Source organism: Ictidomys tridecemlineatus, chromosome 7, assembly GCF_052094955.1.
Source record: "Ictidomys tridecemlineatus isolate mIctTri1 chromosome 7, mIctTri1.hap1, whole genome shotgun sequence".
Classification (NCBI taxonomy): domain Eukaryota; kingdom Metazoa; phylum Chordata; class Mammalia; order Rodentia; family Sciuridae; genus Ictidomys; species Ictidomys tridecemlineatus.
The window spans coordinates 119,631,782-119,650,273 of NC_135483.1; the positions used below are offsets into that span (position 1 = coordinate 119,631,782).

General features: G+C 32.0%; 1 protein-coding gene across 25 annotated transcripts in view; it reads left to right on the plus strand.

Moving 5' to 3' along the window:
- Mbd5 (methyl-CpG binding domain protein 5) overlaps positions 1-18,492 on the plus strand; it is a 394,577-nt gene that overhangs the window by 122,595 nt on the left and 253,490 nt on the right. For all 25 annotated transcript variants that reach the window (XR_005737952.2, XR_005737953.2, XR_005737954.2 and 22 more), the window contains exon 2: positions 17,973-18,066. The gene's annotated coding sequence lies outside the window, so the exon portion shown is untranslated. The remainder of the gene's footprint in view (positions 1-17,972; positions 18,067-18,492) is intronic.

An 18,492-nucleotide genomic window follows, 5' to 3' on the forward strand; every position in this document is an offset into this window, starting at 1 on the left:
TATTTATGATGAAGATGTATTATGATGTGGCTCTGATCCGAAGCTCTGTAAATAATAAAAACATGTTATTATTTTTAAATTATTCATGGAAAGGACATTTGAGAGGAAATGAGGAAATCTAGATCTTGGGCAATCTTCTGTCTCTGACTCTGACCTTCAGAAATCAACCTTTATGTTCTGTGTTCTCTACATCTTGAAAAGGAAGGCCACAGTTTCAAGGATTGATCGGATTCCTTCTAGCTATAAATTTCTAGCCTTGTTATTAAAATTTGAGGTAATATTAGTCATGCTCTATCTAAAATGATTCTTTATATTGCAAAGTGTTGTTTTTAAAATATACAAAAAATAGTCTTGTTTCTTTTCCCTTAAGTGTTTATGTTTAGTGAACTTTTTTTTTTTCCAGACTTCATTTTGAGAAAGAAAAACCTTTTCTTAATTTAATCTTCCTCCCTTCTCAATTCCTGCTATCTCTACTTCATTAGGCCTCCCCTTTCCCCAAAACCCATTCCTAGTTCTACACCCACACTTCAACACTGATAATCAAAGAAATCCTTAGAGTATTAGAGGTACCCTGACAAATTTGGGGGTACTGCTTCCTCTCTGCAGTAGCAATAGACTTGATGCTTTGCAGCTATATTATGAAAATGTAAGTCAGAAGAAATAAAAGCCTGCATAATTGACCCCAGAAGTATGATTTACAGCATAACAGTATACTGGGAAGTGTCATTGGTTCATTTTTACACACTTATCTGCTTTCCACCTTTTCATCCCTGTTTTGTTCAAAAATTAATCATATCCACAATTTAGTTTCATACCTACTACGAATATTGGTCTTAATACAGATATGTCACTTACATATACTTAACTTTTTAAAAAAATGTTTTAGTTGTAGTTGGACACAATACCTTTAATTTATTTTATTTTAATGTGGTGCTGAGGCTTGAACCAAGGGCCTCACACGTGCTAGGTGAGCACTCTACTGCTGAGCCACAACCCAGCCCTATAATTATCTTTTTTACTGATACATTTCATTTTCCAAACATTACTACTATGTAATGAAAACACATTGTGGGCAGTATGTGAACAAAAACACACTATCTCACTGTTTTAGTCTGCATTTTTGCTATTGTGAATAAAAGATATGACCAGAATAATTTTAAAGGAGCAAAAGTTTATTTAGGGCTTACATTTCAGAGGTCTTAGTCCATAGAAGGCTGGCTCCATTCCTCCAGGCTTGAGGTGAGGCTGAACTTTATGGCAGGAGAGTGCAGCAGAGGGAAAGGAATCACAGCATGACCAGAAAGCAGAGAGACTCCACCTCCAGATACAAAATATATGCCCTGTAGCCATGCCCCCAGTGAGCCACTTCCTCCAGCCACCCCAACTGCCTCCAGTTACCACTCAGTTAATGGCATCAGGGATTGTATTAAAGCTATAACCCAATCATTTCTCCTCCAAACATTGTTGCCTTGTCACATATGTGAGATTTGGGAGTAGTATGGAGCAGTCCTCAAAAAATGAAGTTGTAAGATTCAAGTCACAAGACTACTAAGAGGAGGGACCAAGAAAGTTTTACTTATATAAGGAATTGTCCATTCAAAGTATGTTTGAATCTTCCAAATGACTTTAAACCATACTTAAAAAGGAAAAAAAAAAGCACTACTTTCAAGTTAAAAATAGGAATGTATCTATTTGCTGAAGGTAGGCTATTGGGGTGATGCTTCATATACTTGATCCTGGTTATTATCCTTTCTATAGTTGGGGCCATTGCAGGGATCTGTAAGGACATTTCTTCAAAGAGATCATGGACTGATATTGTTTGAACATATCTTTGTCCCTTGTATCCAAGAACCTGGCTCCTATTTTTTTTTTTAACATTCAATTTGAGAATTTGAAAACTGCCTTACTACTGATAATACTTAGCTATTTTAAGCATACCTTCTGCTTGAACTTAAACTGTTTTGTCAAAATTTTGCCAGCATTCACAGTGTCATAATCACCACTGTAATGAATGTGAATGCTCTGTCCACATGCTCTTGGAGCCCCTTTCTTTTTTGTGCACATCAGCCTTCCACGGGCCAGCCCTTGCATTTAAGCTATAAGATTGCCTTTGAGTTCCTGGAAGCCACTGGAAAAAGACATTAAGCAGTGAATGATTGGCAGACTTTACCATGTAAATAACCCAGCTTCCTTGGCTCTGGCTTAAGCAATTCTTAAGACATGTCTTGCAGCATGTGCCAAAATTTTCCCCATGGGATTAAGCTTCAGTTGACCTTCATGGTAGCTAGCTTAATAATATGCCCTATATTAGCTGCTGCTGCTTCTCTTATCACATTTCCACCCTCCTTCAGTTTTTCTGAACTTCCCAAATAAATGTGTTTACTCATCCCTTGTGTCAGGTTCTGTTTCTGGGGAACCTAAAATAAGACAGCTGGATGATTATTTATTTTATACTGTTATGATAATTTATTGAAAATAATTGACAGCTATTTGGTATAATAGATTACTTTCCACATTTTATAACCCAAAAGGATTAAAATTACCAACCATTAAATACCATTAAAAATTACCAAAGGAATGTGAATGAAAGGGTCTTACATGATCATCTTTTTAGTAAAATTCTAAACACAATTTTAAAACACTAAAGTCAATATGAGTAGTAAAGTCCTGACACTGGAAGTAAGGAAAAATGTATGTTTACAAAAAAAAAAAAAAAAAAAAAGCACGTCTTTCTAACAAAGTGTTTACCGAGATCTGTGTTCTAAAATAAAACCTTAATACCCTTAAAATACTCAAACATAAATGTTTAGGAGCAGTTAAAATTGAAAACAATAAAAATGGTAAGGAAGTAAGATCCTAAGACTAAAAACTAATATTCAGAGATGTAATGTACCAAATAAACTAATAAAATATGTAACAGCTACCTTGATACTAAAAGAAGATGTAATAAAATGGCCAAATGAAAGTATTAAGAGCAATCTAAATATACTAAGAGCATTATAAATGAAAATCATTGTAGCACACCAAAAAATAAATTTTAAAAATAAGTCTTTCAAAGCCAGAAATGGTCACAGGGCACTCAAAATCTTAGTGTAAAAGAAAAGTCAGATGTAATCTTAAGAATAAGGGCATCCTAGAGAAGGCTGACAGCTTAACCCCTTTGAAGGAAATAAGCCTGTTCTCTTCATCTCTGGGGAAGGTTCCAGGCAAGAGCATAGTTACTGGCAATAGATCAGTTTTAGAAGCCCAAGCCAGTACCAGACTAAGGTTGGTAGGCCAAAACCAATTTGAAACTATGTTTAAAAAAAATAAAATAAAAAAGCTCTTTCTCTGATAAAAACAGAGATCAAGCCAATGTCAGGGACCCCAGGTCCTGCTGCATTTTTCGTCCTATACATAATAGTCAGTAAAAGCTGATGATATATATGTAGATGAGAAAAGGAAAGGTAACTTCTCAGGAACATTAACTGTGATGAAACTTGGATAACATTTAAAACCTTTGACAATAGGCATTTCACTTTATATCTTCACAAGTCTTGTATGTTTCAGCTTGCTTTTTCTCAAGCCACTGTATGTAAGACAAATCCAGTATACCTTTTTTGTCTTTTGCTCAGCTTGTCCAGTTTTGTCTTTATCACACATTGAGAAGCTATCATGTATTTATTAAAATGACTTTATTATTTAAAAATCTTAGCATTTTACCATTCACACAACTCCAATGCCAGTATCATATTGGGATTAGGAAGGGACTTACAACATAATTACCTGGGTCCCATCCTGGTTCTACCACTAAATAGTGGTGTGACCTATAGCATTTTAGTTGACCTCTTTCCCTTAATTCCCTCATCTGTTAAGTGAGGATGGTAAAAGCATATTAACTATAATACATTGTTTGAGGACTAAATAACTTAAATATGCAGTGTTTAGAATAGTGCCTGGTGAATAGAAATGCGCTCTTGCTCTTTCTCTCTATATATATATATGTGTGTGTGTGTGTGTGTGTGTGTGTGTACACATTTTTTATGTGGTACAGGGTGTTGAAACCAGGGCCTCAACCATCCCCAGCTTAATGTATGTTAATTTTTTCATGTCAAGAATAGTATATTCTGGGTAAAATTAGAAATTAGAATTTGTAAAATTATTATGATACAATAATAACTTTTATGTAGTGATTATCATGGGGAAATGCATTCTAGTTATTAGACTCAAGTTTTCAAAAATCAACCTTTGAGACATGATTTTTTTTCCGTATTTTTTATTGGCACATTATACTTGTACATGGCAGCGAGATTTGTTTTTATGTATTTGCACATGCGCACGGTATAACAATATAATTTGGCCAATATCATTCCTCAGTATTTCTCGTTTCCCTTCTCTCCTCCCTCCTTCTGATCCCCGATGATCTCCCTTTGATTTTCATGAGATTTCATCCACATTTGTTTCCCTTTTTCCCCTCTAGCTTCCACATAGGAGTGAAAACATACACAATCCTTGACTTTCTTAGTTTGGCTTATTTTGCTTAAAATGATGTTCTCAAGTTCTATTCATTTTCCTATGAATGACATAATTTAATTCTTCTTCTTCATAAATGTATACCACATTTATCCATTCATCCATTGATGAACACCTAGGTTTATTCCGCAGTTTGTCTATTATGAATTGTACCATTTTAAATGTGGGTATGCCTGTATCCATACAGCATAATGACTTTAATTCTTTGGGATAAATACTGAAATATGATATAGCTGCCATGTTCTTTTCCTAGTCTTTGGAGGAGTCTCTCATACTGATTTCCATAGTGGTTATACTAATTCACAACCCTACCAACAATGTAAAAGTATCCCATTTTCTCCACATCCTCTCCAGCATTTACTTTTGTTCACATTCTTGATAACTGCCATTCTAACTGAATTGAAATGAAATCCCAGTGTGGGATTTGGTTTGCATTTTCCTAATTGCTGACAATGTTGAACATTATTTTCATTTATTTGTTGATCATTTGTATTTCTTCTTTTGAGAAATGTCTGCTTAGTAGTTTATTTGCCCATGTGAGGTTGTGTTTTGTTTTGTTTTTGATGAAACAACACAATTTTTGCTTATTTTTTCATGTAGTAATTGCTGTTTCTAGTAAGGAAACAAAAGTAAATGTTAGGCTACTATATGCTAATAAGTATTTTACATCATTTTGTGTAATCCACAACATTCCTAGTAGATAGATATAATAACTTCATTTCAAAGAAGGAATTGGAAATTTCTAAAAAGGTCTTTTGGTTTACCTAGATAGCAGAGTTACTGTAATGTAGCCTGTTAACTCTAACTTAAATCTGCTGTTATCTCCGTTTTACTAATAAGAGACATTCAAAATACATAACTGGGGTTGCACAGGAACCACTCAAAGTGGCTGCCAGAGTCCCTGAGGACCCCTCCTGTACCAGGTGTTAGCCTTCTTAGGAAACACGAAGGAGTCTTCATGGAGGAGGGTTTCCTAGCAAAAGGGACTATGGAAAACTTAGAGTAGTGGCCATTATCCAACCAAAATGGTCTTTTTGATATACTTAATATTATTACTGAGAATATGAGATTTTGTTTTTATATTAATTTTAAGCAACATTTTTAGGAATAGACATAATTAAGAATTCCTTCCTCATGAGTTTTGCAGCTAAACTATTACTACAATAAGTATATCATCCTGTTTCATTTATATTGATTGATTAATGACCAGTTAACATAGGTTGACTTTATTTATATTTAACCATCTTTACAAATTATGAGGTACTAGGGAATGAACTTGACCAAATTATGTTACATGCATGTATAAGAAGCAACAGAAACCACTAATATTTATCATCTTGTATCTTTTTTTATTAAAAAAATTGAATTATAGATTTTAAGTAATGAAAATATTGTTTCTTCATCCACTTATAATACACTATATCAGAATTAGCTGATTAAATTGTTAATTCTAATACTTTGTATTTGAATCATGAAATTACCAATATTTGACAATTTTTACAATAAAAAGATAAGCCTCATCTGACACAAGCCTGTGTATAGGCACACATTGCCAAAATATTGGTTACTTTTAATGTAATTTGTTTTTATTATTTTCTCTAGGTATGAATTGAATATTTCATTTTGTATTTGCCTCAGTTGCTAGTGGTTAGGTATTCTCTGTAGTAGCCAGCCAATGAATTGATATTTTACATATTTTATATTCAATGTTGACTGAAAATGAACCCACCATACTGTTTCACTTCCACATATTGTTTTGTAATTTCTTTACCAAGTTAAAACTCTGTTATATTTATTTAAATAGGGTACATTTTATTATACTATCTTTTATATCTGTCAACAGTATCTATAGCTATATGCTCAATAGTAAGAAATCATTGGAAGACCATAGCATTATAAATGATAGCCTCATAGGGAACTTTTAGTTTTTGATTAATTTTAAGCATTATTTAAAGCTATTTGTGAGAGATGGTATTGTGACTTAAGTCACTCATTTAGACCAAAATGGCTGACAACATGTGGTTTAAACATTTGAATAGTTACTTTTATGCATGCTGATTCAGTTCTTTATAAACACAGAGATTGAGCAAGTATCTGGAAATACTTCACATTTTATTTCTATAGCTTTTGAAATTCTAAAGCTATAAAATTTAAAATATATTCCTTTTTTGCATCTCAAAAAAAAATGTTAACAGGACAGTCCTGTCAGAAAAAAATATGAAAAACAAGAGTCATGCAGAAGTATTTAGGTTACACTTACTCATATTCAGATTTCATTTTGATTTCTCAGTCATCTAACAACATCAATAAGATCCTCATCTTTTTTTTTATTTCTGTAGATAATTAGTGTAATCCAGATAAAATGGTTTACTCTTGCATTAGTGTGTTTTTTCTCTATTAAAACTTCATTATTCAGAAGGTTAACATAATATTGAACTATTCTTGGTAGAATTTGGAATATTGGTCTCATTTGGTGAAAGATAGTTATTTCCAGAAATGATGAAATCAGGCATTTTTGCTGGCTCACAGAATTCCTTACATAATATGATTTCTTTTACTGTTATAAGCGTTTGAACTAAAATTTTGCAGAAAGTCCAGAGCCTCTTGTTTTCCCCCAAATGATGTCTGTTTTGACACTCAAAGACATTAACCGACCTCCTTTTCCAACACGACTGAGGATAAAACCATACTCCATTTTTCTGTGTATTTGCATTTTTTCTGCTTCCCATTTTATTTTTTCAGTGTGTTGACATGTCAGAACTTATATACACTTCTTGCACTTCTCCCTGCTACTTTTTATGCCTCTTAGAAATTACAGTAGATTTTGTGGATTATACAGGAACTTATTTATCTACCTCCCTACCTACCTTTCTTTCTTTCACATTCTTTTCTTTCATAACTTCATATTTTCCCAGCATGCAGCTACTTGGTTGTTTGGTTTTTGTTTTCTGTCAGTGTTATGGTTGGATATGTGGTGTCCCCCAAAAGTCCATGTGTGAGAATGCAAGAATAGTCAGAGGCAAAATGATTATTAAGCAATGGGTTTAGCCCCTGATATGGATTAACTGGGTGGTAATTGTAGGCATTTGAGGTGTGGCTAGAGGAGGTAGGTCACTGAGGTTATGCCTTTAGGGTTTTTATTGTGTACCTGGTGAGAGGAGTTCTCTGTGGTCTTCCTGATGGCCATGAAATTTGTCATTATAATAGTGGTTTGACTTACGGTACTAGTGTTTTATGGGTCTAACAATACCATTACCATTAACATATAGAAGTACCTACTTTCCTCCACCACACACTTCCACCATGATATTCTGCCTCATCTAGAACCAAAGCAATAGAGTTGGCCATCTGTGGACTGAGCTCTCTTAAACTTTTCCTCCTCTAAAAATGTTTTTATCTGAGTCTTTTGGTTACAACAACAAAAAATATTACTCAAATAGTCAACCATGTTGGCAAAAATAAAATTTTTAAAAAATCATCTCTTGAAGATTTATTTCCAATAATAAGAGTTCTTTTTCTGTGTATTGTTGGCTTAGTATAATCCAGATAAAATGGTTGAGGGGTAGTAACTTAAATAGTCACTTTGGCTAAAAGATGAGCCTCATCACCAGATGTCCTTTAGAGTAACATTCAATAATAGACTAGGGTGTGAAAAAATGTAAAGGCTGGGGTTGGTGAACATTTGCAGCCTGGTTGCATAGGGGTAACATCAAAATATGCATTTATGTGGCATACATACTGGAGCTACTAAGAATTTCACTATGACACTTGATAACTTGGAGAAATCCTCAGAGAAGAACCTGCTCTGCTCTATTTTAGAAAGAGATGTCCCAAAGAACAGGTATCAGCAAAGAGAAGAATATGCTTGGTTTCAAATCCCTTCATTATCAGAAGCTTTCCAGGTAGATTAAGTAAATTAGGGATATGTGGGATTCACTGAGGCATGTAAACAAAGTAGTCTAAAACTAATTTCATATAATCTTAAATTTATTTAACTGTTCTTATATATTATAAAAAGATTATTTATCTCATTTTCAATGTCATAAATACTATAAGAAAGAGGTTAACATTACAGAACATTTTTAGTATGATTTGACCTTTACATGTAAGCAATTTATATGCTACATTTTTAAATTTATAGCTTTGTTTTATAAAGCTATTTTTTTTGATACTCCAAAAGAATAATAGTCAGTAGGTACATACTTTTTAAAAAATGTATTTATTTAAAATTTTCTATAAGCTAATTCAAATGTATCTTCCCTCTAGTTTTCCCTCAAATTAACAAATACTAATTAGTTAATATTATCAACTTCATTGATTTTGTTTTTATAATGGAAGCATCTTCTAAAAAGACTTTCTGAGATCTGATATTATCTGCTTTAATTTCTACAATATCTTAGTCATTTTTTCATTTTCATACATTGGAATTACTTTTTGACTTAGTATCATTTTTTTGCTAACAAAATGTAAATAAGCATTATGCTTTATATTTTGAATCTGATGTTGTTTTTTGTTGTTGTTGCTGTTGTTATTGTTGTTTTAAGGCCTTATTTGAAGTATATTTAGAATAGCTTGATGAAATTTGTCATTATAATAGTGTTTTATTTTTCAGTACTAGTGTTTTATGGGTCTAAAAATACCATTACCATTAACATGTTTGACACTATTGTGGCCCTTCCTTAGGACCTCCTAATTTTTGTCAGTCAAAACAAAAGTATCTCTCACTTTCTCTGCTTCTCTCTCTCTCTCTCTCTCTCTCTCTTTCTCTCTCTCTCTCTCTCTCTCTCTCTTCCTCTCTCTCTCATCTCAGTTATTCATTTGTTTATCTTACTTTCTTAACTCAGCATCATAGTCTTGTTTTCTATTTCATCACAACAAGAAATCTTCTTGTGCTTGAGCTAAAGAATTCTTTTGCAGTTTTTTAATTTGCTAACTTTTTTGTCATGTTAGCCTCCCAACAATATATAATACTTATTTTTAACTCTGTATTTAGCTAAATATATTAGTTAATAGTATATTGATGCTTATATTTTGCCATGTTGCTTTAGAATTTTTTTTGCAGTTCATGATATACTATTAAATGATTATAATTTCAGTTTTGTGCCTCTATGAGGGTGCAGTATAGCTTTGGTGTTTAATTTGTATGTGCCTTTGCTTTCTTGTTTGCTTGTACAGTTTCTAGTGACTAAAATCTTGGAGTTGGAAGGGACCTTTAAGGTTATCATGATTCAGGGAATTTAAGTATACCCTCTGAGGCTTAAATTCCTTCTTTGATATCCTTGTGTCTTCTCTAGTAATTGTATTTATATTTTTAGCAAAATCCTAAATAGTATAATTAGCATTGGTTGTCACTATTGAATTTCTTCTCTTCCCTTCTTTTTCCTCTTATGTAGAACTTTCTAGCATAAAAAATATTTAATTTCTAGCATTCTGGAAATGTAGATAATTCTCTTTGATGATCATATGACAAAAAATGTGATGTCTGATTAAAAATGAAGTGATAGTAATTTTTTAAGGAAGCCATAAAAAAGAGCTTGCTGCTCCTGGCATTTGCAGATAAATGGTTGGAGTTAGAGAAGATAATGCTAAGTGAAGTTAGCAATCCCCCCCAAAAACAAATGCACAATGTTTTCTCTGATATAAGAAGGCCAACTCATAGGGAGGTAGGGAGGGGGAGTATGGGAGAAATAGATGAACTCTAGATAAGGCAGAGGGGTGGGAGAGGAAGGGAGCCAGTAGGAAGTTAGCAATGGTGGAATGTGATGGACATCATTATCCAAAGTACATGTACAAAGACATGAATTGGTGTGATATACTTTGTATACAACTAGAGATATGAAAAATTGTGTTGTATATGTGTAATAAGAATTGTAATGCATTCCGCTATCATTTATTTTTAAAACATCAATTTAAAACTTTTTAAAAAAGAGGTTGCTGCTGTAGGAAAAGGGAACCTGGAATTTCAAACTGTGTTCCATTGAAAAGAGATTTGCTGTTAGAAATGTATAAGAGAAACCACTGAGTCAGGACTCAAGAGTGACTAGAAAAGAACTTGAGAATATATGAAAAAGCATTTACATAATCCTAATTATAAGCTTAAAAGGGTGCAGACATTTGGATGAGGAGATAGCAAGGTCACTAAAATATATAGTGTATTATTCCAAATAATTTTATAAGTATTTTTGTGAAATTGCCCTAGAAGAATTTCTGAAAAGTTCTAGTGAACAGGAAAGAATAAAGGGAAATGATTACTAAAGTTAAGATACATGAATTGTTATTGATCATGTCTCATTTGCTATCCCTTCTGAAATTTTTGTTTCAGTGACTCTAAACCTATTAACATGGACTTTCGTGTTCATTCATCTCAATTCCCAATCCTTTTTTATTTGTAATATATTCAGCTTTTCATTCTTAAGTTTTGAATTCATGATTTTCAAAAATATTATTTATGAAGTCAGAAAGAGTCTATATAAAATTAAAGAATAAGTAACTAGCCCATTCACTGGGTCCCAACCTTATTAGCTCATTAATTGTCTCTCATTTCAGCAAACCCAAGAAGATAACAAGGCTAAAAGTAAATTTATTATGGCCATAATGTTAGAATGTATAATCTTGCTAGTATATTTGGCAAAATATTGTACTTCTTTCTCTCTGAGAAAGTTCTGAAGGTATTTGCATATAATTACATACAGAAATCACTAGTATTCCCTAAGTAATTCAGAACCAAATTCATTATTTATTCCAGCTGAAGAGATATCCTCTACAGATTCAGTGAATACTTTTAGGAAATAATAATAGGGGAAAAAAAGTAGAGAGAATGCTTTTATTTTACTTTCTCCAATAAAAATATTTCATTTCCTATTACTACTTTAGTTAACCTTGGTGGTGTTAACTTTCATAGATAGAATTTCAATTACTCTGCACTTTAAATATATAAAAAGTTAGATCATCTGGACATGTTGAAAGAAAGCTAAAGACAAATCTTATGGTGGACAGGATTTAAAATTTCCTTTGAATCTTCGTTCTTGAAAGTGATTTAGGGATACCTAATAAAGGACTCTTCTGTTCTTTACCACGAAAATATAAATATTGCATTAAAGCCATAAAAAAATAATTCAAAGTCCATTAGAACAGTAATTTGGAATATAAATACTAATGTTCTTAATTGGTACTAAACAATGACTTGAATCTGCACAAACTAAAATTTATCTGATATAAAAACAGTTGAAAAAAGAAATCTTTCATGGATAGCATGATTAGAGGTCTTGTTATGCTGAAGAAATATGAAATGTTTTAAAAACCAAACATAGGCTGCAAATATTTTTAATTCTTTGAATGTTTGATTTCTGTTGAAATAAAGAATCTGAGATTTGATTTTATCTTACAGTTTTTTGCTATGAGCTGTTTCCATTCAACCAAGTCTGCAATCTGTGAATTGGAATTTTTTTTAAAAGTAGCTCATTGGATCAAAATGAATGGAATCTTAAGAGATGTGGAAGTTGCATACTTAATATTGATTTGAAAACAAATCACCACCAGGCTGGGGTTGTGACTCAGTGGTAGAGTGCTTGCCTAGCAGGTGTAAGGGAGGCAGTGGGTTTGATCCTCAGCACCACATAAAAATAAATAAAGTATTGTATCCATCAAAAAAAAACCATGTGTAAAAATTTGTTTAGATATAGATCAATAGCTAAGAGAAGTTTAAAAAGCTTTATTTTTTCTTATCCAAATAACCATAATTTAAAATTGGGATTGTAATAGTATTTTAAGATAGCATACTTTCCTAAGGGAATTGATAACATGGTAAAACCACAAATTTACATCTCAATTGCAAATAATTTTTAATGTGATTAGGCATATAAAACATTACATTCACAAGTTAGACTAAGGTTTTTAAGATAAACCTTTAGTATCACAGAGGTTTTATTACACTGTTTACATTGCACAGAAAAAAACAGAATGTATATAGAGCTAAATGGAGACTTCAAAGACATTTTTTTTGCAAGGAAGAAAAAGTTAGAAGTGAAGCATCTTGGCATTCCTTTTGCAGATGGGAAAAACCTTGCAAAGAATTAGTGGGTGTAAACCAAAACTTGCTACAAAGATAAGTTAATAAGGCTTCTAGAGCTGTGCGAGATTTTAATTTATTTAATGGGTCCTTCTGGAAATACTTTTGTTAATTTTACTGTGGAACCTTGGGCAAGTTACCTACCTCTCTCTAGTTTGTTTAAAGCATATAAATTAGATGAGAATAACACTTCTTAGGATTGTTCTCAATAAATGTAAGCTAGTAATGATGAATTGAAATGTAAGGAAGCGTTTTTAATAATTTATATGAAACTTTGGTGGTAATTAATCATAGTATACACAAACTTGTATTTTTTAATTGTTAGAAAATAATGTAATAGATTGATTTTTTTCTGATGTAGAACATTATGTGTAATTTACAAAGCCATTGGTTCCTATTAAAATATATAGAGAAAAATTAGTTATAAAATATATTGATTTTAACTTGACAGAAAACCAGAGACTATTAGGAGTGCAGTCATGCAAAGAAATAATAATTTCCAAACTAAGTAAGGAAGATAATTGGTAAAATTTAGTAGTCTTTTCAGATTTCGTAGTTATAGAGGTCACCATAATTGTTATGTATAGCAAAGTCTCACATAGCTTTGTTTATTAAAATTATCTTTTTCTGAAGGAATCTTAAAAGGTATATATGTAAGAGTATATTATATTTCTTACAAAGTATTTATGGACCTGTTTATAAGTTTTTTCAAAACTAAAATGTTAACAGCCTATATAATGTTAGTGTACATGTGTTCTAGAGGGAAATGTTTCAAGACTTTCTCTATAAAAATTTTGCCTTTGTATTTCAGTAGAAAAAAAATGATGTTATAGAAGTGTATCCCAATTTCCCATGCCACCATGAATTTTAAAATTTAAATTCTGAAGCTTTGAGGTTATATCTCTACTTATAAGTGAGGTTTAAAATGAGCTATAAATGAGGTTTTTAAGTATTTCATTATAGAATATAGCCTAGTTTTCTATTTTCCCCATAATTTTTTACTGATTATCTACTACACCATTTACTTACGAGGGTAGCAGGGCTTACAAAGTCTATAATTTATAAACATTATTTTAGTTTTTCTACATTGAATTATTGCCAAAATTATGTTTACTTTATGTTCAAAAATCAATGCTAAACCAGTAGGTTTGGTGATTATCTTTTAAGTTTAGAAATGTAACTTTTAGACATCAAGTAAAAAAAGTAGAGACCAATATTCTTGATATACATAGATGCAGCAATCCTTAATAAAACATTAGTAAATCACATTCAATAACACATTAAAAAGATAATACACCATGCTCAAGTGGGTTTTAGTCCAGAGATGCAAGTTTGCTTCAAGATGTGCAAATCAATTAATATAATTCACCTCATAAGTATAACTCAGAACAATAATCATATGATCATCTCAATAGATGGAGAAAAGACCTCTAATAAAAGCCAGCAAACATTCATGTTTAAAATGTTGGAGAAACTAAGGATAGAAGGAACTCACCTCAACATTATGAAGGCTATACATGACAAACCCAAAGCGAACATAATACTGAATGGAGAAAGATTGAAAAAATTTTCTGTAAAATCAGTGTTAAGACAATGATGTCCACTCTCACCACTCCTTTTCAATATTTTTTTGAAACTCTAGCCCTAGAAATCAGACAAGAAATTAAAGGGATATAAATGAAAAGAGGTCAAATTATCTGTTACTGCTAATGACATGTTCCCATATCTAGAAGACTCAGAAAACTACCTGAAGTTAAATGATTTCAGGAAAGTAGCAGAATACAAGCTCAATAGCATAGATCAATAACTTTCCTATACCCCAACATCAGTTGTGCTGAGAAAGAAATCAAGAAAACTACTCCATTCACAATAACTTCAAAAAGAAAGAAAGAAAGAAAGAAATCCAACAACAAAAACCTTGGGAATTAATCTAGCCATGGAAGTAAAATCTCTTTACAATGAAAATTATAGAACACTGAAGTAAGAAATTGAAGAAAACCTTAAAGATGGAAAGTTCTCCTATGTTCTAGAATAGGCAGAATTAACATTATCAAAATGGCCATATTATCCAAAGTGGTATATAGATTCAATGCAAACCCAATCAAAATGTCCATGATATTCTTCACAGAACTAGAAAAAAAAAAAACAGTCCTGAAATTCATTTTAAAGAAAAAAAGCCCAGAATAGCCAAAGCAATCTTAAGCAAGAAGAGTGATGCTAGAGAGATCACAATGCCTAACCTCATATTACAGAGCTATAGTAACAATAGACACAAAGAACAATGGAATAGAAGATACAGAGACAAACCCACATACTTACAGGCATCTGATTCTTGACAAAGGTGCCAAAAATATATATTGGAGAAAAGATATCTCTTTTAGCAAATGGTGCTGGCAAAACTGGATATCCATATATAGAAGAGTGAAACTAGATCCCTGTCTTTCACCCTGCATCAAAGTAAAATCAAAATAATCAAAGACTTAGGAATTCGACCAGAAACTTTGCAGCCTCTAGAAGAAAGAATATATCAGTACTCCAACATATCGGTGCCAGCATGAACTTTATTAACAAAATCTGTAGCTCAAGAAGTAAAACTAAGAATTAGTAATTGGGATGACTTAAAATTAAAAAGTTTCTGCACAGCAAAGGAAATGATTAAGAGCATGAAGAGGGTCTACAGAAAGGGAGAAAATCTTTGCAGCTGCTCTTCGATAGGGGATTAATATCCAGGATATTATAAAGAACTCAAAATGCTTAACACCAAAAAAATCAATAAATGAACAAAAGAACTAAACAAGCATTTCTCAAAACAAGAACAGATGGCCAACAAATTTATTTTTAAAATGTTCAACATCTCTAAAAATCAGGGAAATGCAAATCAAAACTGCATAAAATGTCATCTCACTCCAGTTAGAATGGCCATTATTAAGAATACAAATAATAATAAATGTTGTCAAGAATTTGGGGAGAAGGTACACTCATACATTGTTGATATGACTGAAAATTATTCCAGTCAGTCTGGAAAACAGTATAGAAATTCCTTCAAAAACTGGGAATGACACCACCATATGACCATGCTATCCCATTACTTGGTCTTTGTACAAAAGAATTGAAATTGGCATACTCTAGTGATATAGCTACCTTAATGTTTATAGCAGAGCAATTCACAATGGTCAAATTATGAAACCAAACCAGATGCCTGTCAATATGATAGATTAAGAAAATGTGGTGTATGTAACACATGGAGTTTTATTCAGCCATGAAGATGGAAATTATGATATTTGCCAATAAATGAATAGAGAACATCTTGCTAGGTGAAATAAGCCAAACTAAGAAAATCAAGGGTTGAATGTTTTCTATAATATATAAAAACTAGAGCAAAACAAGGGGAAAGGGGACAGGGTCAGATATCATAAAGATATAGAGATCAGTGGAGTAGAAGGAGATTGAGAAATAGGAAAGATGGACCAGAAAGAGGAGGAAATGTGGAATGGATTTGACAAGATTACACTATGTACTTGTTTAAATATACCACAGGGAGTTCCACCTTTAAGTATATCTATAATCACCAATTGACAATAAATAAACAAATGAGTGAAAGGAAGACCAGTAGAGGAAGTAGAATAGGGTGAAGGAGAAGGGGAGAAAAAGGAGGAATACTGCGGACTGAAGTGGAATAAATTAAATTCTATTCTTGTATGATTTTGTCAAAATGAATCCAACTATTATATATAACTCTAATTTACTAATGAAAGAAAGAAAACTAAAAGAAGAAATATAAAATTAAAAGTCAAAAACTGTTTTTATAAATGCAAATAATGAGTCTAGTAATAGCTTTCACAAATGCTTAGGACACTGTTTTACAAGGAGAATAGACCCGGGGTTTTTTGTTTTTGTTTTGGGGGTACTGGGGATTGAACTCAAGGGCACTCAACCAGTGAGCCACATCCCCAACCCTATTTTGTATTTTATTTAGAGACAGGGTCTCACTGAGTTGCTTAGCACCTTGCCTTTGCTGAGATTGGCTTTGAATTCGAAATCCTCCAGTCTCAGCTTCCCACTGGGATTACAGGTGTGTGTTACCATGACTGGCTAGTAGGTCTGTTTTATAAAAACCAAGGATACTTGTAAAAAAAAAGAGAATCTGTGACCTCAGCCTATTTTTCACAAATCAGAATCTCAGGGTATGTCATGTGAGAGTCTATATTTTGAAGTACTACATTTAATCCTTAAATGTCTTATAGTGAGATTTCTTGCAACTACCAATTAGATCATGCTTGGATCCATGTACTGTCACGTATCACATGGTTGTTGGAGTATATTTGTATATGTTTGTGTGTATGGTGAAATTTTTTGAAGTCATTTTGTATGTTTAATAGATTAACAAGTGTCAGTATCTCATAAACTTCTGTAGATGTTTTATAGAATTTAATGTCTTATTAAATATGTAGAAACTAAGCCAATAGTTCCTGTGAGATTGTTTCTCAACCAGAAGAAAGGATAACCTTCCTTAATTAACTTAAAAAAAGAAAAACCTAGGTTACTTAAAACATGCCTATAATTTCAGTGACTATGGAGGCACGGCAGGAGAATCTAAGTTTGAGGCCAGTCTCAGCAACTTAATGGATCCCTAAACAGCTTAGTGAGACTGTATCTCAAAATAAAAATGGCTAGAGATGGGGCTCAGTATTTAACCACCTCTGGGTTCTATCCCTGGTACCAAAAAAAAAAAAAAAAAGAACAAAAAAGAAAAACTAGGACCTGACCCCCACTCTGTAATAATTAAATCAGAATATCTAAGAGTCAACTGACTTAATTTATTTTTAAAGTGCCTCAAGTGCTTTCAGTGTATATCTGCAGCTAAGAAATAGAAATGTACACTAGTGACCAAGAAGAACAATGACTACGCTAATTCAAAAATCATTTATGTTTGGCTTGAGAATCTGTAGTACTCAAAACCATATATTAAAGATACAACACAGTAGGGTCCAGTCCTTTTTCCTTAACTGCATTGTCAGGCAATCAAAATCGAGTTTTCAGGGCAAAAAACATTCTCTCTGAAAAATTTTCTCTTAAAAAGACCTTTTCTGCCTTTTTTCTAAGTTGGTGTAATGTGCTGAATGAGAAGTTTAAGTGATCAGGATATTCATGAGAACAGAATATTGAACTTGTTGATTTTGGTTCTGATTTTGGTTCATATGTAATCAAGAATATATTTCTGTAATAACTTTGAACAAGGAAAGTATTTTCTATGGTGGGTCAACATTTATATATGAGATCAGAATCTATGTATTTATAATTACATTTATTTAAATTTTTTCAAAGATTTTCTCTTGTATTTATAATAAATGAAACTACTTATAATTCACATTTTCTTATACTTTTTTTCTAGATGATCCTTGGAGATGTCATTTTCTGCATATATGAAATAGATCTTGAAGGGCTTATGGTTTACAGACAAAATGTTTAGAAGTTAGACACTCAAGGTAAGTAATAACTAAAGCCTCATAAGTAATTTTATTAAAATTGTTAGGGTTATCTGATTGTAATTTCAACTTGTAAATTTGCTTATTTTTTATCACTGGCCTAATCTAACTGACTCGCATCTACATTCATTTATATTCAGAAACAACTTTTATACCTTAATACCATCTTAACAGGAAGTATCCTATTTTGTTTATAATAACCAATTGATTAAAAATGACATGCTGTTATGGAAGGAGAAAACCAACTATAAATAATAATTGAAGTAGCTTCAATGAAACCCATGAACACATTTTATATAGTATAACTTGAAAAAATAAACCAAATCTACTGTCATCCACTGGTTTCTTTTTCTTTTATATATATGTGTGTGTATATATATGTATATACATATATATTAGTTATTATAATATTAGTTATTATACATG